This window comes from Myodes glareolus, chromosome 1 (genome assembly GCF_982192425.1).
Source record: "Myodes glareolus chromosome 1, mMyoGla1.1, whole genome shotgun sequence".
Classification (NCBI taxonomy): domain Eukaryota; kingdom Metazoa; phylum Chordata; class Mammalia; order Rodentia; family Cricetidae; genus Myodes; species Myodes glareolus.
Window position 1 is genome coordinate 97,921,574 of NC_142026.1, and position 25,381 is coordinate 97,946,954.

The window sequence follows — 25,381 nt, forward strand, 5'->3', positions numbered from 1 at the left end:
CGTATCAATGACTATAATGTGTAACCTTTCCCACATAAGAGAAATGACAAGTTATTCGATTTTGTATGTATTGTAATGATTCAAATGATCCTTCATAACAATTAAACGGTTATAACAACAGTTAAGAACACTTTCCAAGCTGAATTTGAAAATCTAATTTGGTTCCTGATACACAGACTTCATCAATCCACTAGTGACTAGAAGACAAGTGGGTCGCTTACCCATATGTGCCTCAATTTCCTCACCTATTATAATTTGGGATTGTAGCAGTGACTACTGTGAAGATTTGTTGCGGAGATTAATTGCTTAATATGTTTGAGTACTGCATATTATAATTTGGGATTATAACAGTGACTACCATGAAGATTTGTTGTAGAGATTAATTGCTTAATATTTTGAGTGCTGCATGTGTGGACCCACATTTGTGATACACACATACAGCATAGGCATAGAACTGTTACGTCTCACTAGATAAATGGTAACATGAGTTCTTTTAGGCCAGGTAGGCTGTGGATCCTGTTCTGTGAACACGTGTCCAAGTGGAGAAAAGTACTGCTTGCAGTCTCTTCCTGCCCATTTGCGGTTACTAATTAGCTCAGGAATTATGGTGAAGTACTATTGAGAAATACTTAGCAAACTCTCCAGGGCCCGGTTAATGGTAGCTTTCGTCTAAGCTGTGATTCCCTGAGCTCCCCATGAGGATATCGCCTACCTGCACTACCAAAATAGAGGAAGGAAAGACAGAAGAGGTGACTGTATAGTACGGCCACCAAGAGAGACAGATTGCCTCATTTGGGGAATGAGGAAGTATAGAAAATGAATTCTTCCTCAGCTTTTGCATTGAAGCTGAATTTCGGTGTTCACTGAGACAGCAGGTAAGCTGCAGAACGCTGGCACCAGGCTCGGGCTACTGAAGGGGAGAAGAGGCATGCTTCAGCCAACAGAGAGTCAAGGGACATCAATGTTTACTGGAACTGTTTGTCCTGGTGTCTTGGTCTCAGGAACTTGTAGTCACCAACTCGTGTTACTGAGCTTATGAAAAGCAGAGAGATCACTTACAGCAAAAAGAAACATCAGCCTTGATGGTTTCTAAGGAGTCCAACCCTCTCTTCCCGTCTTCTTTTTCAGATAATAGAGGACACACAGAGTGGATAAAATTGTGGGGGGTCAAGAAAACAAATCATACGTTCACTATACACTCTCTCTCCCTCTCTCTCCCACACATACTACACACACACATACACTATGTACACACACATTATACACAAATACATACAAGCATTGCATACATTATACACACACTGGACACACACTACATATATATGCACATGTTAAACACATACATACACTAAACATACACACATAGCATACATTATACACATGCTGGACATGCACATGCTACACACACACACACTATGTATACATACACACATTACAAACTTTATACACACACATTACATAACATATGCACATAATATACACTTACACATACACACACACCACATACACTATACTCACACTATACACATACACATAACACATGCACACACATCCTCTGAGCTGACCTGCACTAGTTCACAAGGGAATTATTTAACAACTCAAAATGTTCAAAACCTTATAGAATTAGGTCAAAATGTTCTGAGTAACAAATGGGGTTCTCTCCTGAGTATAGTTAGCAGCATCTACTGAAGGAAAAAGAAAATCTCTATTTATGAATTTCAGTGATCTGAGACATCTCAATAATGCAGCTACAGACTTTATACAGTCTTCAAAATAATATGCTGTGAGGAGCTAGTATAAACCCCATTTAAGAGATTAGGGGAAAGACCCAGAGATGCTAGACATGGCCAAATAGAATCAAAGAGTTAGCTTTTAGATCTGATCTACGTGACTCCGGGGACCATGCTCTCCCACCGTGTTCCTTAACATGTAAACAGAAATTAGAAAACTAGTCTTCAGGTGCCATGTGAGAAGGAAGGACCTAATTATAGGATCCCTGTGTATTGTGTACCGTTGTGCTAAGATCCCCAGCAGGGACATTAGTCTGTGGTACTGTTGTGAGGATAGTGGCGGAGGGGGCAGACGAGAAGACAAGCTGAGTTTAGCAAGATGGGCACTTAGGAAACATAGCCAAGAATATTGGCTGGAGACAAGGTAATGGGTTGCTGAGGTTTTGGAGGGGTTAGGGAGTGGAAGTTTTACAATCAAAGAACAGACAAAGTGAAAGTAAAGGAATACACACTGTAAAGACTTGAACAAAGGCAAAAGAGCAGAGAATTCCAACCTTTCAGAGGTGGAAAAATTAATACCTTAATAATTCCACTGAAGGTGTGTCTCTGATTTCCTTCAGCAAAGACCTTGATGGCCCAGTGTTGGCAGAGAAATTGAAAGACAGCCTGCCACTCCTGCCACCCACAGGACGTGCCTCAGCTTCTGAAGGAAAGCTATGAAATTTGGGGAAATGTCTAGCCTGACTGACCATGGAGCATAGTGAAGGGCCCCACTCTTTCCAAAGTCTTTGCACTCCCTCTATTGGGTGGCCCAAACCCTTTCCAATCCTATGCAATATGAGCCTTCTTTTCTCAGTCCTGCTTCCTGGTCCTGACATCATCCACAGGTCGTAACCCATAACCCCTTTAGCCTTTCCACTCCTTTCAGCATCTGCTTCCTGGAGTACCCAATGTAGACAGTCTGTGAAGAAGATAAAGATTGAAAGGAATTGGAACTTTGTCTTTGTTTGAAATATATAAGTACGGCTTCTAGAGAATGTGACAAAAATGTTTCTAAGGGAGCAAAATATATACCAAGTACTGTGGTTTGAGTGTAAACTTGCTCTGATAGGCTTGTGTATTTGAACACATTGTCTCTCACTGGTGGTGAAGTTTTGGAAGTGACAGATCAGTCAGGAGGTGGAACCTTGTTGAAGGAAATGGGTCACTGAGGGCGGGCCTTAGTGTTCACAGCTCTGCCTCACTGCCGGCTCAAGTTCTACTTCCTGTGACTCTGCTGCAGCAGGCTCCAGTGCCTTCCCCACCAAAATAGATTACATCCCTGCAAGAACTGTAAGCCAGATAAGCCTTACCTCCGTGTGGCTGTTCGTGTTGTTACCTTGACAAAATCTAGTTATAGAGATGTGAGATAGACCTGGAACATGCCTGGAGGGGATTATCCAATCGGTGTGGGAAGGCCTGTCCCGCGTGGAGGACACATATTCCTTAGGCGTGGAATCCTGGGCTGTATTTTAAGAGTGCAAAAAACGCAAGCCGAGCACTAGCCTGCATCTACTTACGGCCTCTTCTCGTGACTGCAGACATAGTGCAAGCATCTGCTCCAAGCTCCTGAGGCCCTCAGTTCCTCACCATGAGGGCTTTGGAACCCGGAACTATGAGCCGGAAGAAATCCCTTACTCCATACATTGTTCCTGTTATGTTTTATCACGCCAACAGAAATATATACTAAGATGCCCGCTTAGGTGGCTTCTTTTGGGGGTATTTGGTCATAGCCTGATACACCAAGAAGGGCTACAAGAGATACAGCAGGCAGCAAGTGAAACACAGGTGGAGACAGTGGAAGCAAAAAGAGTTCCTGGAATTTCCAACAGGATTAGGGGAAAAGCAAGATTAAGAGACTTCCAAACTCCACCTGGGTGGAGGTGAACCCCTGGGAAGAAGGTTCTCCCTGCTTCTGACTGAGAGGGGCCTGGCAGACACTAACCCAGTTTTAAAAAGTTACTGCTATCCAAAGAGTGTATTATAGGCTTGTAAATGTATTGAGCTCATTGATGCCAGCAAATTTTAATCAGTTAATTAAGAGTAATTAATTGGTTATGATGTTATTACTCAAATAGAAAAATCATTAAGACAGCTTTCATGATAAAAGAAAAATTACTTCCAGATAGCAAGAGGGTTTAATTTAATATATTTTGTTAAGTTTGAAAGCCAGGCATGTTGGCCCACCCCAGAGATCCCTATACTTCAGATCTTGAGACCAGAGGATTTCCACGAGTTTGAGGCAACCCTGGGCTTCATAGTGAGTTCCAGCCATGGATAAGTTACAGAATGAAACCCTCTCTTAAAACAACATTATACACTTGCATACATGCACACACACACACACACACACACACACACAAACTTTAACAAGTTTTCAAAGAATTTTCAGATCATTTTCTGTACAATGCAAGAGTGTGGGAATCTCTGGAATTGTAAAGAGAGTTGATATCACTAGAACAAACCCTAGAGGGCATGGAGTAACTCAAAAACTAGATCCTTATCCTGAGCTATTAGAGGATCTGGAATTTTTACAAGTATAATAACAGACTCAGAAAAGCAAGTACAGATACAATGTTCAGGTTATGAGAAAAATAAATTCTATTTTCCTAGATAGGTAGGTAGGTAGATAGGTAGGTAGGTAGATAGATAGATAGATAGATAGATAGATAGATAGATAGATAGATAGATAGATAAAAGCATAATGATTATAAAGAAAACACTGATAATTATTCATCTGGTGTGGTAGTTTGAATGTATTTGACCCCCAAAACTCATAGAGACTGGCACAATTAAGAGGTGTGGCCTTTTTGGAGGAAGTGTGCTCTTGTTGGAGAAGGCTGGCTGACAAAAGTCTTTAATCCAGACTTTGAGGCTGGAGGGTACACCTTTAATCTGGGCCACACCTTCTGCTGGAAGTGCATCACTGTGGGGTGGGCTTTGAGGTCTTTTTCTCAAGCTTCACTCAGTGTGACAGTCAGTCAACTTCCTGCTGTTTCTTCAGGACCATGCCTGCCTGCATGCCACCATACTCCCTGCCATGATGGACCTCTGAAACTGTAAGCCACCACAATTAAATGTTCCCTTTAGAAGAGCTGCTATGGCCATGGTGTCCCTTCACAGCAATAGTAAACCTAACTAAGACATCTGGCAATTCTTAAAGAGACTATAAATGGAGAAAAAATTAAAACTAGAAACAAGTATAAAAGATGGCTACTTACTATCACCGTTTTCAGCTCTGTAACTTGTTTAACTGAAGATATACCCCAGAAGGCAGTCCACTTTGTATTACAGTTCTTATGGTCTCTTATACTATGGGTAATGGTCTTAATTACTTATTATTGATCAGCAAGGTATTCGCTGGGGAAGTCATTTAACCTGACATCAACTCAATCCATGAAGTCTAGTGTCTAGGTTTAAAAATAAGCAAACTTTTAAAGATCATTTTAAAGACAAACATGGCAGAACATGCCTGTAGCCCTAGCTCTTAGGAGGCTGTGGTAGGCCCTTTGCTTCATCCAGGAAATTCAAGACTAGCCTGGACTGTGGAGTGGATTTTATTTCAAACATCCCAAACAAACAATTTAAAGCATAATAATTATGTGACCAAAAAGATAGTTAGTGGTAAAGGCATTTGCCACCAGGCCTGATGGCCTGATTTCATCCCTGGAACCCACGTGGTGGAGAGAACTGACTCCCAACAATTTTCCTCTGGCATGCATACACCCACATATATACAAATACACATAAATATTTTCTCCAAAATAATTATCACATAATAATGATGATCGTAAATGTACAGTTGGGCTTTCAGATTATTGAGACAAAGTTCTACTACATAGCACGGACTTGTTTTAAATTCAAATCCTTTTATCTCACCCTCTAGAGTGTTAGGATTAAAGGTGCCATGTTACCCAGTTTAGCAGGGTGTATTTTTTAACCTAGTAGAACTGATCTATAGATGACTGTCACAAACCAAGAGCAGGCTTGACTCATCATATAAAACTGCATCACGGAAATGAGAATAACCCCTGGATATCAAACATAATCCTCATCATAATGTTCACAGAAATCAGTTGAAGTAAATTAACAAAGAACAAAGCATGAAAAACTAATTCACGCTTACACTGTGGATGATAACACAAAAATTACAAATCTGTATATAAAGTATATATTAATTTATCAAATAGTTCCCTAATTTGTACATTCTTAAAATCTTTGCATTGGTCTATCCTGTATGGATAATTAGGAAAGGTTTTCAAATAATAAATAGCACACATGCACCTTAAGAAAGTTGGACAGGTGATTTTTGCTGTAATGATACCTGAACGATACTGTCTTTAACTGAGCACCAAAGCCATGGTGCTTAACATTTAATTCCCTAATGTTACAAAGGTAGACAATCTCCTAAAATCCCGTCAGGAAGCAGCTATAGACTCACTGAGGGTCAGGTTATAGAGGCGACAGAAGCTGGCGTGTTTGATCGGCAAGGAGGAGGAGGGGCTGGAAAGGCAGACGGGGATTTGTCTAACAGTTGTCTAGATGTTACTGCTTTCTCTGCCGACCTCTAAAGGTCAGCCTGATCTGGCCCAGAACCGAGATCTAAGTTTCAGATCATGGCAGGCTTATGAGGACAGTGTAGCCTGGAACATCTAATCCCACCCTGGCCTGCCCTAAAAAGGCCCTGAATTTGCTTGGCTCACAAGTCTGCTGCAATCCTCACTCCCTAAGGCTGTTTTCCAGAAAATTAAAGCATAGAAGAGCAATGCTACATTTGCCTCAGTTTTGATTTGGGGCTTTATCACATTATTTTTTTTTTTTAAAGACTTTTCGTCTTCCCACATACCAACTCTTAGAGCAGATGGCTTAAAATGTCTCCTAGGAAATGAGCTGTATTCAGCAGATGAGCGGTTTATAATCATAGGTGTCTGACAGAGGCTGTGCTTCCCACTAAGTTTCTACCTGCTAATGGGACACCGGCAGCAAGCACTGTGCCCTGCTGGCACCTTTTTATCCAGGGCTTCTAGGCCTTCTTACAGTGGTTGCAGAGTGTATGGACATTCGTCTGCAAGTGCACTCACTGTCAGGAGGTAAACGTTATCAATGGCTTGGCTGGGGCAACTGCTACCACACCCTCCAGAAGAGGTGTCAGCTAGAGGAGACGGCATGGAGTTCAGATGCCTTGATTCCAGATCCGATGCTGGCAAAAGGCCAGGCCTGCAGTAACGCTCCAGGGAGTGACTGAGTGAACTGGCAGACTGCCAAGTGAGGGGCCAGAGGTATCATCTATAATGTTTGCATAGCACCCATAGCTAAGCCTGCCATATAGGGAAACCCCAGGGGTGGGGTTTCCAGGAAGTCAGATTACTCTCTTGCTGCAGAAAACTAACACTTGGAGTTTGTGGGATTTATACTGAGTGTCATTTTAATTTTTTAATTTAATCTTTTTTGTAAAATGTATTTTGATTATGGTTTCCCCCCAATTCCTCCAAGATCTCCATACCTAACCAAGCTCAAGTTCTCTCTCTCTCTCTCTCTCTCTCTTTCTCTCTCCCCATGTCTCTGTGCGGACATGAGCGTGTGAATGTGAGTAGTCATTTAAAACACTTTTCTATTCACTTCAGTATGGCCTTTACCTAATCATGCATCTTTAGCTCAGCCTTTCCCTGACTCCTGCGACGCTCTTGACTTGTCCAGTCACGTCAGAGGACCCTTTTTCCTGGGTCATGCTGCAACCGTCGCTTACCTCACACCTTATTCCTTTATATCTGACTTTTATAAATATAATAAGGAAAGGACATTGAGTGTTACAGGTGACAAAATATTCAAGTAAAATGAATATTGATAAATTGAGTAAAATTAACATATAGCGTCATCTTTATTTTATTTCCAGAGTACTTTTTCATACCTTGAAAAGCAATTTAAAAAATGTCTTAGACTATATTTTATAAACACATTCTGACAAAGCCTATTCTAACTTTTCTTTAAAAATTAAACCTTTTTAAATCACAAAATTTTAATCCTACTACACAAACTATTAATAAATATCAAGAATTATTATGAAGTAGTTTTAGATAAAATACTTTAGCAAACTGAAACAAGGATACAGAAATTGCTTAAGATCTTTACGTTTTTATTAAAAATATTCAGGAAAAAAGTAATACCAGCGCTATGAGATTCTAAATGTGACAATAGAAATATACATTATTAATGGCAAGACTATTAGTGTTATACAGGAAATAAAATCTTTTAATATAGAACAAAGAAGGAAAAGAATTACAGGTAAGGGAAAGAAGCGGTTTCTAAGCAATTAAGAACACTTGCTGCTCTTGCAGAGGACCTGAGTTCAGTTCCCAGCACCACATTGTGTGGCTCACAAGTGCTTGTAACTCCAATTCCAGAGTGTCCAACACCCTCTTCTGGCTTCCTTGAGCAACTGCCTTTTCATACCACACAGACACACACGTATATACATAATTTTTAAAGAATTTTATTCAGAAAAAAAAGGAATTACAGATGAGATGATATTAGGGTCTATAATAATTTTGTTAAAGAAAATTACAAAACTGCCTCATTTGATGGGCCATGGTAGGACTGGTAAAGCTCCCAGTTGGTTGAGCTTCAACATATGAGAGCAAAGGCTGAAGATTGCGGTCAGCTCTTCTTCACGCTAACAGCCACCAGGAGGACCAAATATTACCATGGTTGGTTCCATCTTCCTAACAAGAACAAGGGGCAAGGAATTCACACAGAAAACTAAAGCAGCAACAGAACGTGTTTAGCTATAGATGAATCATCAATGTTTTGCAGCCTTTAGGTTTTACAGCAATTTGAGTAAAGATAATGAAATAGCATTAGTTGGAAAGATCAGCATATGAAATCAAATGACTGCTACAATTAACTCAATGAAAAAATTGAGTGTAAGAAAGGCTATGGAAAAAACACTGCAGAATGATAAGTACACACTTTATACTAAAGCAATAAGATCAATATTTTCCTCCTTTCTCCCAGACCTTTGGCCATATTGATCTGTTATATTATTTTTATGATATAAATGTATTGCACAATATATTCCTAGGTTAGAAATAGCAAGACACTGCTCAAAATAGACAGGAATGTCAGGGACATGGAGGGTGGGGCTTCTAAGAAAGAGTGTAGAGGCCAGTGGAAAGGGTCATCCATCAGGACGGCGTCATGAGGAATGCTTCCTGAATAGAAGCCATCAGTGGCTTCGTCCAGAGAGCAGAGGGCACAGCAAGAGCTAGATCTAGAATAGGGCCTGGGAAAGCAGGCAGGCACACTACACAGTGGGAAGACATTGGACATGCTCAGGAGCGCATACTCCGTGACAAGGAATGGCTTGTTTTCAGTTTTTAATCTCTGAGTTTTTCAGAAACTGTGATGACTTCAAGGTTTCCACAGTTAAATTAATCCCACAAAACAACTGCTTGAAGATTCATAGCAACATAATTATGAGTTGTGTTTCAGGCTCCAAATCTTTTGTCTAAAAATAATCGCAATGACTGCTTGTTGGGTAGACAAAGCCATAACCTATTTTGTGCTCTGGCTATATTGGTAGGTCACTTACTGGAACGCGGCTCGCTAGTTAAGTAACTGTTTTCAGAACACCTGCTTATCACTCTTACCATATGATGAATAAATCAACATTTTAAGTCTGCAGGGCCTGAACATGATTCTGAAAAACTCTTTACTCTCACATGCACCTACCAATACATACAGAGAAGGCACTCCTAGACGCCCACACTGTTCTTCTGTAAGGAGTGTGGTTCTGTATGTTTGCATAAAGGACAGATAGGCCTATGGTGAGATGTGAGGAGGCAGATTGGGCCGTGGGATGCTCCACTGTCCCCACGTGGACCAGCTGCCCTTTCCCAGCTTCCTTGGGCTAGATAAATATTTCTTGAATAATACATGACTCAACAGGATGAATGATGATAGCTGCCATTTATCAAATGATTGCTTTGTGCTGGGGTTCACATCCATTAACTTTAATTGTCATGAGAATCCTGCCAAGTCTGTAACTCAAATGGCAGGGTGCTCAGGTTCTTCAGCCGACTCTCGTTCTTCAGCCTTTGATACTGGTGCAAAATATAACTTCTTGATTGCCGTCTTGAACACTGGCAAGGAATCAGTGGTTCACCTACATCTCCACGGTTCTCGCCTTTGTTTTACATCCCATTTTCCTGTGCAAGCCAAATTCCCTGCGTGTCCCTTGTCGGGAGCTAGCAAAGTCCTGAGTGAATGTATGCTGTTAATATTTCATGTCAAGGATCCCAATGCCCAGTCCCATGAGAGTGGCAATACCTTCCCTGAGTGAGGCTCAAGGGGATGATAAAGTGTTCCTTGGCACTGTGTGTGAATATTGACAGTATGTGCAGAAAATATCCACCATAGCTTCCTCCCTCTGAACCTTCAGTGCCTGGAAACTGCTCCCCTACAGAGAGTGTCCTAATACAATTGGCTAAACTTCCCTCCTCCTTCAGCTGTCTATAATAACACTGCCTCATTGTTGATCTGTTGTAGTAACCTCATCTCCTTGCTCAATATGCAATAAAAGCAATTTTACTTGTAAAATTAAAATAAAGAACCTGTAAAAATTAAAACGAAGCAATAAAAATTCCAATAAAAGCAACGAAAGTCTTTTTACTTGTTCAGCTTTCGATCATAACCATGCTAAACTCCGGTGGCGCTGCGGCTTCTCCTCCATCAAAGTGAACATAACTCACCTGACCTCGGGTCCTTTGCACTGCGTCCATGCATCTGTCATCTCTTCATTCCTCTGTGGTCCCTAGTAGGGTCCTGGGATTCAGCGCATGCAAGGGCACAGTAATCCCTTTCCCAGCCCTGTGTCTACTTTCTCTTTACATGCATCACAGCGCCTACTGCTCATACAGATGTCCAAGTGCCGTTCACATTGGCTACACTGGGGAACACCTATTTAATTTTAGAGAAGATAAGGATAGCTTATTCTTGTGCCAAGTAACAAACAACTTAATATTAGGCATCTCCAGCTCTAGGGTGGTCAAACCCACCCCCTTCCTTCCTCCTCCCTTTCTTCCTCCTCCCTTCCTTCCTCCCCCCTTCCCTTGCATACTGAGGATGAATAAAACCCAGGACTTCACACATGCTAAGCACACACTCCACCCCACCACACTCCTAGGCCCATAATCAGTTTTTGAAGTGAAGGTGTTGTCCCTGCCTTGCCCAGGCTGTTCTGAAATCCCCAGGCTCAGGGATCCTCCCTCCTGCCTTAGCCTCCCTAAGTAGCAGGGTGACAGGCTCACTGGAGGGCACTGCCTTCAAGACTCTTATTTATTATACAAAACACTGTATCCTCTACCTAGCGCTTCCCCTTCATAAGTGAACTCATCAAGGCATTTCCCTACATTTAAGATGTGGAGACATCAGAAGACTACCGTCTGCAATAGCTTAAATACCATCTAGTTTCTCTGCCGCGTCATTATCTTTATTTTACACAAGACCAAACAAGTTCAGTGAAATTAGAGATGAAGGGCTGAGCTTGAATTAAAAACCTGTTTTGCTTAACTCAAAAACGTAGGTTCTTTCCGCTACACCCAGATGAGCACATGAGAGCCGGTATTTATTGACCGCAGCATGCTGGTCTCTGAGAGATTTAGCCTGAATTCTTTAAATCTTCACACGGGGAAGTATCCATTTTCTAGACACTGATGTAGCAGCTTGCTCAGAACTGCAGAGCAAACCGGGGAAGGTCAGGATGAGAGTCCAAGTGGGCGGTCTCTCAGGTTCTCATCAGGAATGGTCCTCTGCCAGCCTCTAGCCATGGCACCCTAGAGTCCTTTCTGGGTTAGAAGTGAGGACAGCTGCTTGGTGACAGTGCAGCCTGCATCCTGAAAACAGCCCTAGTTTTGGAAACTCCTGTTTTTCTAACAGCTCTCCGAATGCTGGCTTCATTCTGTTGACAAACTGAATTACAAAGGCGGTAATGGCTGCTTTCAAAAGCAATCGTGAAATTCGGTCTTCCCTTGTTTAATGAGTTACCAGAAAATCATTTGCTTCATTTGTTCTGTCAGTCATTCGTCAGCTTGTCTTCTGGGTGTCGGGTACTGTTAGGACCTGAGCAAAGACGAATCTAGAACGGGCTGATCGTGCATAGCTCTGAAGTTTGTAGGAACTTGACAGTGCAGAGCATGCGCAATCAGACGCACTAATCAGTTGTTCGCTGGCTATTTGAAGCTATGGAGAGTCATGGTTTACATCGTTGTTTGGGGTGAAGGAATGAGAATTATTTTTTTGAGAGAACAAACAGTTATATATCCAGCAGTAGCAAAATTCTGATCTGAGAAGTGGGTTATCTAAGCCTGGGTGAAAGGCAGGTGGGCCAGGATTCCTAAAGCGCATGCGCACGTCTAATGAGCCCAAACAGTCCCACCTGAGGGTCTCTGACCTGCTCTGACTGATCGGAGGAGACTTGCAGCAGGGAATGTGTGATGTTCTCTATGCTTGTTTGTGAAGGGGACTGACACTGTATCCTAGGCTGTGGTGGAACTTACTACGTAACATTGTCTGTTCTGGAACGGTGGCATCCTCCTGACCTGACCCTTCTGGGTGCTGGTGTAACCACTGAGGATGGAACACTTCCCTCACAGTTGACTTCGGACCACACCTTTTGTTTCCCTCGGAAGACTAGAAAAGGAAGACTCTCTTTAAGATTTAAAATACCATATGAAAAGGAAGAGATATCAAGACTTTGTTGAGGCCATTAAGAGAAAGTTGCTTCCTTGTGGGAAAAAAAAGTTCAACTCCTGACCCTTGATGGAGATCTAATATTTTTAAACACAAAGCACTGTCTTACTGTCTCCTCCACTTAATTTAACCCATCCTGTCTATCAACTAGTCAGAACTCCATTTCCATCTGGTTCACCTAAAAGCATATCCAGGCAAGGGGAGGACTAATTATCCCTTCAATGAAATAATATACCCCCCCCCAGAAGCCCCTCTATCAGGACAGTAGCCTACAGAACATCCTGGCAGCATTGTTAACCTTATCTACCTTTTCACAGCTAGTGCCTGCTTTACTAACTCAGGAAATATAATATTCTTCTTTTTTTATTCTTTCTATCATTTTCTTTGGATGTGGGCCAAATGCCTAAGCATGTTTGTTTGGACATTCTGGGTCTTCTCACGTAGTCTCTGAAGCTCTCCTTGCCCCCATCTCCTTCCGCGACAGAGCTAACCTCCACTGTTGAACCTGCCTGCTTTCTTGAAAGCATGACTTTCTCCTCTTCCACTTAAACCTTCCTCTTTTCCCACCAGATGCCGAAACTTACAGCCTGGCTATCTTGTTATTGTCCTCTGCAACACTAGTAAAACTGTCCCTCGGCATCCTTCTGTGTCTATTTTTAAATTATTTTATAAACAAGATTAAGAACCCAAAAAGGGAACCTCGAGGTTTCCTGGTTAACACTGATGCATGGCCCCATTTCTGACTCAGGCCAAGGTCTTTGAGAAAAACATTATGAGCGTGAGGCAGAGCGTGGCACTGAGTCACCCTTGCCTGGCGGCAAGATTCCTTAACAATATAAAACCTGCCATAACCCCTCTCCATTCACGACTCTGACTTCCAATTTGATTTTGTAAGTGCCCATGACCGTCAGGGCCAGCTGTCCTTGGTAAGTGGCAATTAGCAATGTTTAGGCAGGACTACACCTCACTGAGAACAAATGCCTGGACATTTTTGTGCAGAACTGAGTCTTTATATAGAGTTAGGTCTCTAACAGGAACTGTGTTGGTGGCTTACAAACTATCTTAGAGCATCATTTGTGCCAGTTGAACATTTTTTTGTCTGATTTATGTTTGTTTTATCTTATTTTTTTGAAAATGAACAGTTTTAGCTGCATGTGAAAGCTGTGTATTGGGGCTATCTTATTTATATATTGAACTTCAGCCAACCAATTTCATTTGGGAATGAGAGAAAGAGCTCAAGTACAAGATCATGAACACTTCTGCAACTTGGGTCTGTTTCACTATTGACAAAGGGTAGAGGTGCAGAGAGCTCTGTACAGACATGGTAAAGGGGAATCTTCAACCTAGGTTACTTCTCCAGCCCTGCCCTCAACCTGCTGTGAGTCTGGGAGACACAGCAGTCGCTTGGAGAGAGGAAGAGGCAGAAAAAACAGTGATTGGCCCGCCACCACGTATTAAATGCTGCCTTTTCTAATTTGACCCCCAAAATAAACAGCTGAATTTGTTGAAATAAGCATCCTACAAGCCCCAGCTTAAATAACTTTTCCAGAAGGCAAAATTTTCAACAATATTGCATTCCTCAAGGAAATTATATGGGTAGGTAAGAAATAAATAAGTAAATAATTTAATCTTCTCCCTTTTAAGAAACTGAGCTCTGTTGATTATTTCATGTCTTATCTGAGCTGTTTAGTAAGAAATACATAAGGGCTGTGGAGAGAGGAAACTAGCAATGCCCCTAAATAGAACAGCTCCTCAAATTAACAGACATAAGAAACCATTTAGATGCCAACCTTAGGCCTGAAATCTCTGGGAAGCTTTAAAATTATTACAAGGGGACCTACAAGCACACTTATCTGTACCCTGAATTAGGGGTGTTGCACTGGTTTGTATACACAGTCTTAAAATGATTGTAATTTTTTTGTTGTTCAGTACAGTCTGGCTTTACAAGCATTTCTGAGTCATGAGTATGTGTTTTGCCATATGTATTTCCTCAGTAAACTCCTACCACAGTTTTAGTATGTAGAGACCTGTGAATTTTTGTTGTTAAAAACTAGATCACAGTTGGAAATTGGGGACCATCTGTTTGAGGCTAAAATAAAGAGAACTCAGCAATACAAGGATAGGAAATAATTATTTTAACACCTAGTTTACACCAGTCCCTGTTTTTCTATGTTAAAGCTGTATATCTAATCAATGCCTTTTGTTTCTCATGTTGGTTGGTCACTAATTATCTGGCTTCTGATGTGTAGCCAGATCATCGGTTCTCAGAAAAACTATCCTGTGGCTGTCACATAGCCCTGCAGCCCTCCAGGATGATGTCATTCCCAGGAGTCAAGTTTCTAGCCAGAGGGAGCTGATTTACTGAAGTAAATAAACTCGAAGGAAAACCATGAAATGTTAAAGAGACATTCCAGTTTACACAGCGTATGAGTAACAGATAACCTCAGCTACGAAGTGTCTCTTAAAAATATAATATCCGGTCAAACCGACCTTGGGAATTGAAACAGTGACATAGAGAAAAGCTGTGAGCAATATCATCATCTAGGAACAGAGGTGAGGACAGCCTCTCTGTCGGCCCCAAAGGAACAGCTGTTCCCGTCTCTCAAAGCAAACCATGCCCAGCACGTCTCAGCTTCCCGCCTGCTAACCAGCTCAGATCTGCTTTTGAGGAGTAAGCCAGACACACAGCCGCTGGTGATTACAGTGACTTCAAACACAGAATCAACTCCAACCGGCCCTGCTCGAGACCTGCTTTCCGTCCATGGCAATCATGCACTCGCGGTCCACCTCGCAACCCCCAGCCCTTCCTTACATTTGATTCTTTGTTAGGTGAAACCTGGGGACAATGGAGAGCAATCTGGGAAAGAAACCCAATGTCTCCTTCCAAAACTATTACCTATTTTAAAATAATAACTCAGGATCTATAAATATTTTCATTAGAAATCCCTCCCCCGGCTCAGTAGCAGTCACTATGAAAAAAAAAATATTTTTCCAAATCAGAATTTCAAGTCTCCTGATGGGGAATTACCAAAGGACTTTATGCCTGCAACTGACCCACGCCTTGACTTTTGGAGGCAGACCGTACTCACCACCAAAACCAAACTCAAATTCCACGTAGAGTTGAGGTTTGGCAAGAGACTGCAGGGAAGAACATTATAGTTACATCATTTGTTTCAATGCAATAAGCTGTGCAAGGCGTAACCTCAGCCCAGGCCCCTCATCCCTCTGGGCCACACCCAGTTCTCATCCATAAAAATGAAAAAATTATGCAAGGACCATAAAGTTTCCTGACACCTCCAACTTCACTCACATTAGAAATACAGCCATGGGTGCTCTAATAGTGTTTCAGCTGGTGTAGTACCTGAAACTTGTAACGGTGGTCCTGCAGGATGAGAATGGATAGAACAATTTTTAGGGCTGATGACATTGTGCTTGTCACAGTACCATAGCCATCACGTCACTCATGTTCGTGGTGACATTGGTATACGCAAAACCACGACACTGATGACTGGAAAAGCCTAACATAAACAGTTATGCATGGCGCATCATACCTGATAATTAACAACTGTTCTCTAGCTCATCTCACTACCGTATCAAATGTTTTATCGTTGTCTCGGAACATGTGCCTCCTACTTACATATATTTTTTAAGTTTGCTTAATGTTACTTGTATGTGAGTGTGTACAGAAAAGCATTGAATATATGGGAGGGGTTGAAGGTAGAAAAGGGCAAGGAGGAAATGGTGTGATTGTATTTTAATTTCAAAAAAAAATAAAAAATTCAAAGTTCACTTAAACCATATGCATGTTCCCCCACCAGCAGCCTCAGATATCTTGTCTCACAAGTCCCTTCATTGCATCAAGATGCTACCTTGAGTGACATGCCTGTCTCCTCAGGGTCTGTGTAGGCTTGTGCATGCCATAGGGTTCACATGTGATAAAAGGGCCTATTGGGAAATTCTTAGAATGTAGCCTTTGTTACTCACTAAGCCACACATAGCTGGACTAAGTGGAAAATTAAAGGGAAAGAGAAGAGCAATGGAACCGTGGATACAGCCATCGGACACTTTGCCGTCCCTTGTCCCCTCTACTGTAGAGCCACACATCTGTCAGGAGGCTTGGCGATGCCTTCCATCCAAGTAGACAGAAAGCATCTCCCCACCTATGGCTTGTTGGACTTGACCACCTGGCTTGCTTTTAGAAAATTGAAGTCATATGTGATGCAAGCAGAGGGGTTGTTTGTTTTTATGTCTTTAGGCAAGAGTTCACTCTGTAGTCTGGGTTGCCCTGGAACTCAGTGTGTAGCCCAGGCTGGCCTCAAACTCACAGAGATTCTTGTGCTTCATCCTTCTGGTTGCTGGGATTACAGTTGTGGGCTACCATGCCCTGCAGAAGAGGCTTCTGCTTTAGTAATCTACTGACTAGCCTGATTCAAAGATGAGGAGAGAAAACAGAGAGCTGAGCAAAACCTTAAAATAAACTTATTGACACTGTTACGCTTCTAAAATGGGGGCAGGCTTGTTACTTGGTGCGGTCACAACAGAAACTGGGTGGGACAATGAACTCCCCACCCTCCCCTTTTGCTTGCATTCTATCCAATAGTATGCTGACCTCAACGTTTCTCAAGGTTATTGGGCCGTGTTGGAATTATCTAAATGGTTTAGGTGGTCTGTGGAAATAAACTAATTGATAGGAAGAATGTTCTCACTTGGCACCACCCGCTGGACTATTGCTGGTGCTGAGGATGCCACACAACCAGGAATTGGTAAACTTTCTTATGAAAAGAGCCATGTGCCTGTAGCGTGCATTGAGCAACAACTCATGAAATTGTACCGCACTGGCTGTAAAGACAGTTGCTGTTGTATTTTCCTGTGAGGTCTTTGTATCTGCCTATTAGAAATATTTCCCACTGGGTTCGGTAATCTGGGGAGTGGGGGTATTTTTGTCCAGAGCAACTGAGTGGTTCAATCTTCTTAACACTGTTTAACTGGGGTGAGCCTCTAAAAAGGACTTTAAAAACCAGAGTTAAGTATTCGATGCTAACAAGCAATCACATTCAGGTTACCTTGCAAGTTGCATTTTATTTACAAAATTTTCCCAGCTTCATTTGTCTATATTCATTTTGTCTTTCCCTATTTTCCTTCTGTTTTGTTTCTACTGTTGTCTTTGTGGGATGGGGTGGGGAAAATTGAGACAGGTTCTCATTCTGCAGCCCAAGCTGGCCTGGAAATCACTATGTATGCCAGACTAGGCTCAAGTTTGGGGCCAATCCTCCTGCCTCAGCATCCCAAGCATGGGGATTTCAGGCATGAACCACCGTACTTAGTTCATAAAATTATTATTATAATATAAGTATTCACTTCAATCTTTCCAACAACAGACTTAAGACTACAAAAAAATCTGCTTGGTAAAAAAAGAAAAAAAATCCCATTTCAATTAATATAATGAAGACAAAAGTACAATTTCACAGCTCGTACGCCCACTCCTAATCAAAAAATATGTAAGGATGAAGGCTGTGTTTCTTCATACTGTTTGAAAAGTAAATTTCCTAAAAGTGGTGACACATGCCTTTAATCTCAGCATGTGGGAGACAGAGGCAGGCAAATCTCTGAGTTTGTAGACCAGCCTGGTCTACATAGTGAGTTCCATGGCAGCCAGAACTATATAGTGAGATCCTGTCTCAAAAAAAAATAAACAACAGCAAAAAATTAAAACTTTTTCGTTACCAAATCTAGATACATTTTTCTTTTAATTATTCAAGTGAAGTTTTTAAAGAAGATTTATTGTTTTAAATATTATTATTTTAAAGAGTATTACTAGGTGCTTGTCTATGCTATTATAAGTCGCAATGGACAAGATACAAATGAGAGGTAGGGTATTTTGTAATGTTCAAGGAGCTCCTGTGTGTGTTAGGAGAGTCTCAATTATGAAAGACTTGGTTATAGAAGTTGTCATTGAGATTTACTGAGAATAAGGGAAGGTGGGGCAATGAATGGGAGGCAGAGCATAGTCTGGGACTGGGAAGAAAGCTCGCAAGTAAAGCCTGATGTTCCCCTGTCCCTCTGCATTATAGCTGTTGTGATTTGATGGGAAAATGTCCCCCAGAGGTTCATATGTTTGAAAACTTGGTCTCCGGATGATGGCACTGTTTTGAAAGCCTGTGGAACTTTTAGGTGGTGGAGTCTTGCTAAGAGGAAGAGGGTCATTCAGGGTGGGTCTTGTGATGTTACAGCCTGGCCCCACTTCCTGTTCTCTCTCTCTCTGATTCCCGTCTGGGGGCACAGTGTGACCATTGCTGTGATGCTCCTGTCGCCAGGCCTTCCTTGCCCATGAAAGAATTTATCCTTCAAACTATAAGCCAGAATGAACCCCTCCTTCCGTCAACTGCTTCCTGCAAGGTATTTCATCAGGAAAATGAGAAGGCAATCAGTGTAGTAGTTAATGATGGAGTTTCTCTTGTTTCAAAAGCTGACATACTGGCTAGTTAGTTTTTGGTTTTTTGTCAACTTGTCACAAGCTAGAGTCATCCAAGAGGAAAGAGCCTCAGTTGAGAAAATGCCTCCAAAAGATCTGGCTGTGGGTAAGCCTGTAGGGCATTTTCTTGGTGATTGATTGATGGGGGGGAGCCATCCCATTGTGAGTGGGGCCATCCCTGGGCAGGTCTTGGGTTCTGTAAGAAAGCTGGATGAGCAAGCCATGGGAACAAGTCAGTAAGCAGCACTCATCCCTGGCCTGTCCATCAGCTCCTGCCTCTGAGATCCTGCCCTGTCTGAGTTCCTGTCCTGGCTGCCTTCAGTGATGGACTGTGAGGTGGACGTTTAAGCCAAACAAACCCTTTTCTCCCCAGCTTGATTTTGTTCACGATGTTTCATCATAACAATGATAACTGAACTAGGCCAGCCATACAGTATTTCATTGTATACATAGACCCATATTTTTAATTCAGTAATTCATTCACACTAACACTGCGTATGCATCTTTGCTACGAACAGACACATTTCAAATCCCATGGCTAAATACTCAGAAGGAAAATTGCTTCTATCATATAGAAATTCTGTTTTGAGTAACTTTCAGACTACTTTCCGTGTTTGCTGTACTAGTTTACGGTCCCACCAATGGCATTCAGGGTTGCCTTTGACATCATTTGTCATACTATGAGTCATCTAACAGGTGTAAGATGATAGCTCCTGTGTTTGCATTTGTACTTCCCCCACAACTAGAGATGTGAGCATTTCTTCATGACTTGAGATTATTCATTGATTGTGTGCTTTCAGGTTTTTTTTTCTTTTTCCTTTCAACCTACAAGAATATGCCTCCACTCCTAATAAGCATGCCTTCATGCTCACTTGAGATTTTTTGCTAAGAAGATTGTGGGGTCTCTTTGTTTCATGGTTTATTAAAGGAGAACATAAGCCATAATCTAGGAAGTCTGGATTCCCTCACCAGGTATGGGCTTTGGGCAAATTAGTCTCTCTGAGCCCCAAGTTCCTCAGCTAATTAAAAAGAAAGTAGGAAATCTTGATGAGGTATGGGCATAAAAAGAGGTAGAGTGGACGGGAAAAAAAGCTACATGGGGGATAATAAGGTCTTTTATTTTCTTTCTAACAGAGCTAACATTAGGTACCTAGGACAGAAGCTACAAGCAACACTGTCCATAGTATTGAAGGTGGTTTCTTGTTTCACTCTGATGGGGAGTCAGGAAATTGATTGGGTTAGTGGCTTGGAGATCTGGCCTTTGTTGGCCAGAGCAGTGACCCACCAATCGCATTACCACCAATGTGATAAACTACCACATGCTTACCGATGATTCACACACCTGTAGCATTGATCGTCTTCTTGCTATTCATGTGTGAGTTTGTCCATCTGCCAAGCATTACCTAAACTGAGTTGACTCCAGATGAGAACTCACTCTAGTCACTGATGACCCTGCTTCTCCTCCAGTTCACTGTCTTGACTAGTGACCCCAAAATTTATTCTCTGTGTCAACATAGACTTGGGAGACATTCTAAGATGATTTCTACCATGCCAACCAACTATCCACTTAACCAATATTGCCTATAAATTCATTCATTAATTCATCTGTCTTTCCCTACTTCCTGTCATCTTATTCACTTAGATTCCAAACATCCCTGCACTTATTTGTGTGTGTGTTTACATGTGTGTAGGTACGCATAAATCCACGGGTCTGTGGAGGCCAGAAGCCAGACTCAGGGTTGTTCTTCAGGAGTACTATTCTTTCTTTTTTTTTTTTTTTTGGTTTTTTGTTTTGTTTTGTTTTTTTCAAGACAGAATTCTCTGTATTTCCCTGGCTGTCCTAGAACTAGCTGTGTAGGCCAGGCTGTCCTGAACGCACAGAGATCCACCTGCCTCTGCTTCGCAAGTGCTGGGATTAAAGGTGTAAGGTATGCACCACCACTGCCCAAGATGCTATTCCCATTTTATTTTTTATTTTTGCCAGGGTCTTTGACTGGCCTAAGTTGGCTAGTCTGGCTGCAATAAACCTTAAGAACCATCCTGCCTCTACCTTCCCAGCACTAAGATTACAGGTATGTGTCAGTACATAGGACATTTTCACGTGGGATCCAGGGGTCAAACTAGTTCTCAATTCTCATACTTCTAGGCAAGTACCGTACTGGCTGAGCCACCTTCTTAGGTTCCTAGAGTACAGCTTTTTTTCCCCATTTATTATCAGCATGCCACCACAAGAAGGGCAAGAGACAATTTGAGGCAGGTGGTTTGTTCCTCCCACCACCATGCCGATGCTGGAGATTGAACCCAGGCTGTAAGACTTGATAGCAAGCATCCTTAACCACTGAGTCACCTCACCTGCCCGAAACATTTCTTGGTCAGATTATAATAACAATCCCCTAATTGATCTCCCTGTCTTCCATTTTGTACCCTTACACACATCATCAGGTTACTTCCCTGCTAAAAGCCATCCCTGGCTTGAGCACAAACTCGAAGTTACATGGACCAGCACTTGCTTAAGGACACTTCAGAAAACAACTCCCTAAACTGCAGTATTTGTTAAGAGTGTTCCCTGTGGTCAGTAGCAGGAGTGGATAGATGAAGCATCGGTGGGCAGGGAGAAAAGCCACACTGTAGCCCTGACAAAGGCTCTGAGCCTCCCAGGGAACGCTCTGGAGCCACAATACAAGTTGGACTACATGGAGCATTTGTCTGAAAGAAGAAATAAAGATCATGGCGACACTACGCTCTGCAAGCATCTTCTAGGACCACGCCCAGAAGCTGAAAAAAAAAAAAAGAGTCCTTCACTTCAGAAAACGGGGCAGCACCTCGGAAGACCCCTACTCACCAACCTCCAGCGTATGCATACCCTTTGTGTTTCCTGAAGCTTCTGCCGTTATTTCATCACAGGGCTCAGCACGCTTTAATGTTGGGGGATATCCAATCACACTGTGAACTCCGAGTTTGCGTTTGCGTTAATTAAATAAAATTAACCTTGGGTCGGGAGGCTGAGTTCGCAACTAGTTAACAGAAAGTTATCACAGAGAATCAGAGGGCATCTGGAAGAGGTAGAGATGTACCGGAAGTAGTAGGGAGGGATTTGGAGTAGTGAGGCTTTTTGTTTGCTTGCTTGCTTGCTTGCTTGCGGAAGAGAAGGTTAGCGAGGTGCTACTCAGCCTCTCTGAACTAGCATATTTTCACCCCAACCTTTGAATCCGAGTTTTATTTTTAAATAGAATGGCAGAGATTTAGTTAAAGCTACCTTTAGCAACAGCGACAGAGCTAGTGCCTGTGGGAACCGAATTCCCGCTAGGCTGTGGCCTGAGCCGCCAGGCTGCTGCGTGAGAAGCGGTCTGTAACTGCGGAGTGGCAATTGCTGGCTGAAATAGCAGGAGGTTAAATCTACAGTGCAGAAGTTAAAAATGACACTTTAGTTTATACTTTATTTAATTAAAAAAATTTTTTTTGAAACAAGGTTTTGCTATGTATCCAAGGTCCTACTGGAACTGGTGCCGCCCAGGCTGACCTCAAACGTGTGGCTATACGCCTGCCTCAGTCTCCCAAGGACTGGGATTACAAGCATGTACCACCATTCACCCACGACACTTTACTATCTCCTATTCCTCTGTAATCCTCATTAGACTCAACATTGTGCAGCAAATATTGCAGCCTCATCAACGGTTGACGAACACTGAATGCGGCCACTTCCAGTCATCCAGACAGCTTACGGAAAGAACCATTGAGTGTGTGAAAGTAGTCTTTCTTCCGATTCCTTCGTCTCTGCTGTGCCAGGCAAACCAAACAACTTCCAGGGCCCTGAATGTCCTAAGATGCTTTAGAAGCCATGTGTTGTGTCTCTCGTTCTTGGACCTGAGATGTTTGTTTGACGGTTCATCAGCTCTGCGCCTACTCTTGGGTCAGCCTCGGGCTGGAGATGTTGCTCAGTGATTTAGAGAGCCTGCTGCTCTCGCAGGAGGCTCAAGTTTGGTACCAGCCCTCATGTCAGGTGGCTCACATTATGTGTGACTCCACCCCCAGGGGATCTGATACTCTAGGCTCCACAGGCACTCACACTCACATGCACACACACACACACACACACACACAGAGAGGCATGCACACTTACACATAAATAAAAATAAAGTTAAATCTTAGGGCCAAGAGTCAGCTTATTTGTCACCCATGGAAACTTTTATGCCACGCACAGCCCCAATTTCCATTCTCTATGTTTCCACACAATTTATTCTTTACCAACTGCCAAATCCTATTATTATTAAGTCACACATCTGATCTCTTCTAGGGGCTGGGTATGAACCCTGAGCCCAGATACATTTGCTTTTTGAGCAGAGTGACTAGACACAGTAAAGAAAGAAAGAATGGGTAAAAATTAAACACGATTAAAGTCAGACTCTAGCCATGTTAGCTAGGAAGTAGTCATTGCAAGAATGAACTGAGAAGGGAATTATGTGAGAGAAATTATTAGGTTATGCATGAGGTATGTGGGTGTGGCCTCTGAATTTACTGGAATTCCTTACTCCTACATTTGACCTTAGACAGACAACCCAAAAGAGACGAGGGTGTCCTAGCTGGTTGTCTGCTTATGCAAGGTCAAGGGCAGAGGGTGGTGTCAGCATAGTGTTGCTTCACTAAACATGTCTCCATGACATTGTCTCAACTTACATCTTCATCAAAGTCTTCACGAGGGTGTCAGAGTGAGATGCCTCCAGTGGCCTAGAGATGGCCTACATATGATGAACCCACAGGGAACTGAGTTCACTAGAGAAACATTCAGTTTTCACTCCACTCACATGGTCCCCAAACGGAACACATATGTGGGCCTCCCATGATGCACTGCAGACATCAGCTTGACTTCTCTTTTGCACATTTTGAAACCCCACTTTCTAAATTACAATAGAATTCAGGGTGAGAATGTGCATGGCTTTTTAATCTGGGTGGAAAAAAGGCGATCTCTCTGTTTCTATTAAGTAAAAAGTCTTGCTGAAGTGGTTGTATAATCTCACAGGAAAAGGATCAGAAATTTAACTGATATATCTGTGTGTGTTCTTTCTTTGACATAGCTCCTTTTAAAGAAATCATTATGAAGTTTATTCTATTTCTTAAGGATATTATATGGATGGGGGAGATGGCTCACTTGGTAAAGCATCTGCCACACAATCATAAGAACCTGAGTTCAAAACCCAAGGCTCAAGGCTGGCATGCGTAACACTAGCTCCAAGGGTGCAGAGATGAACCAATCCCTAAAGCTCACTGGCCAATCAGCTGGTCAGTGAGTTCCAGGTTCCGGAAAGGTGGAGAACAGTGGAGGAAGATGCCTGTTGTTGACCTCTGGCCTTTGGCATGCATGTGCCCACATGTGATACACATCTGTATACACATCTGCCCCCACATTAATATGCACAAACACACAGAATACGCTAAATGAAAACTTCCTTGTGAAGCAAAGCACCATGCTTGGAGAATACACACGATGAACATTAAAAGTAAATATTCTCAAAACAATGCACATTCTTGATTGAAAATATTCAGAAAAACATCAAAAGCTATGAAAAACTCCTCAAAATTCCACCTCAGTGAGCAAGCTTGGCTAGCATTATAGTTCAGGCATCAGATAGTAGGTGGATGTGACAATCCATGAGGTAGCTGGCAGGCGGGAGAGAAAGTAATTCTCTACAATTGAGTCTCTATAAGAACTTCAGATCCAACAGAGCTCCTCCGACAAACTGAGGTGACTCTCAAATGTCAGCTGTCCACACCCCAAAGCTGAGGAGGAGTTCCCTGCTCTGCTGCTCTTGCTGAAAGAGAGCTTGCATCGGGGTCCACAACGGAATTATTGTGCGAATGGCATTTGCTTTGAGAGACCAGTATTTACTTGGCTCTGCACAAGAGCCTTTGAGTCGGGCTCTTACAGAACTTCCCCTGGGTTGCCAGCCTCCTACTATTTAACCCAACGTAGAAAACACGGTTCCTTTACCCTTAAGATATTGAATGTTCGTAAAGTCAAAATTAAGAGACGTGGGGTTATAGCTGTAACATGAGAAGACAGTTACAACAGACAGACCCACTTTATAACTGATGCTGGCTTTTGCTTTCTGTAGAACATATTGTGCCAAGATGTTCTCAAGCCCCTGCACAGAATCATGAGGCGTTGAGAAGCAAGGACTTGGAAGGACTAGAATACTAATTATTGCGGACCTAGAAAGAGAATACGCAATGTTAAGAGCAGACAGGGTTGCTCAGCAGCCCAGTGACTTCAAAATGGCTGACAACAGATTTCAAAATGATGGGCATTTTTTTTGTTCCTCATTTTATTTTTATCTTTTTTTCTTACTTTTTGTCCCCATCCATTTACCCCTCGCCCCCTATTTTTTTTTCTTCTGGA

The 25,381-nt window shown here is 42.3% G+C and overlaps 1 long non-coding RNA gene across 1 annotated transcript; it reads right to left on the reverse strand.

Moving 5' to 3' along the window:
- Positions 1-8,291: 8,291 nt before the first annotated feature.
- Positions 8,292-10,726, reverse strand: LOC125394563 (uncharacterized). Its single transcript, XR_007230265.3, has 2 exons — positions 10,517-10,726; positions 8,292-8,488 (listed from the first exon to the last, which is right to left on the reverse strand). It is a non-coding gene; the product is annotated as an uncharacterized LOC125394563 (long non-coding RNA).
- Positions 10,727-25,381: the final 14,655 nt, after the last annotated feature.